Source organism: Melitaea cinxia, chromosome 10 (genome assembly GCF_905220565.1).
Source record: "Melitaea cinxia chromosome 10, ilMelCinx1.1, whole genome shotgun sequence".
Classification (NCBI taxonomy): Eukaryota; Metazoa; Arthropoda; class Insecta; order Lepidoptera; family Nymphalidae; genus Melitaea; species Melitaea cinxia.
Window position 1 is genome coordinate 6,564,623 of NC_059403.1, and position 1,149 is coordinate 6,565,771.

Below are 1,149 nucleotides of genomic sequence, written 5' to 3' on the forward strand. Positions count from 1 at the left end.
TGCATATTTCTACGTTGATCGGAGAGTGCATAAAATACATCAGTTCCTGTTTTCATTAACATTTCATAACGACAATAAGTCTTGGGAAAGAAAATGTATGCCTAACGAGATGCGTGTTTTAAGAATGGGTACATTGCGTATAGGTTGTTTTTTTTTCAGTTTATTTAAATAACGTACACTGATTTGTTTTAAGTATCTAAATCTCATTTCCTACCGCGATAAGAAAATAATAATGATTAGTATTTGTTTATATAGTTTCTTCCTTCCAGGAATGCAAGGAGGTAAACAACACTACAAAAACGAATATCATATGATGTTATAATAATAATCTATTTGTAATTATTTAAATGAATAAATATAAACAAATATCTTACATATATTATACATACACAAATGGTCGTCTGTTCTTATGGTAAGCAGCTTAATGCTTTTATTATAGATAATATCTGGCTGATATAGCTAAATACTTCTTTTTAATAAATGTTCATAGAAATATTACATATATAAATATATGAATACAAATATTACACCCATACTCAGACGGGAATCGAACCCGCAACCCGCGGAACAGAAAGCAGGGCCACTACAAACTGCGCCAACTAGCCAAGTATACTAATGTCATTTATACTAGTGGTCACCCAGCGTTCGATATAGATTACACACTGTGAAATATTTTTAATAATATTTAAAAAATCTGTAATCAGTTCAATAATTAATGGTGCTTCAACTTTCTACGCGTACGACAATTATTATTAAATATTGATAAGAAGTACAAGAATGAAATTTCTGCAAGCTATCTGCACGGGGATATAGCTCAGTGGTAGAGCATTCGACTGCAGATCGAGAGGTCCCCGGTTCAAACCCGGGTGTCCCCTACTTGATTTTATTTTTATTTTTATAGTATTTACCGAACCTTAGGTTTTTGTCTATTCATTAATAATTTGAATTTTTTCTTTGAAAATTAATGCAAAATTATTTTACACACAAAGTTAACTTATTACTTATACATAAAAATATTAAACTATAAGACGATTTTTATTGTTCAGTTACAGTAGGAATAAAGTGTCTATAAAATGTTAAACAGTTCAAAACAAGAATAATATATTAATAATTATGTTTGCTCGTAAACGAAGAAAAACCGACTTCAAT

The 1,149-nt window shown here is 29.8% G+C and overlaps 1 non-coding gene across 1 annotated transcript; it reads left to right on the plus strand.

Moving 5' to 3' along the window:
- Window positions 1-803: 803 nt before the first annotated feature.
- On the plus strand, window positions 804-875 carry Trnac-gca. Its single transcript has one exon. It is a non-coding gene; the product is annotated as a tRNA-Cys (tRNA).
- The last annotated feature ends 274 nt before the right edge of the window (window positions 876-1,149 follow it).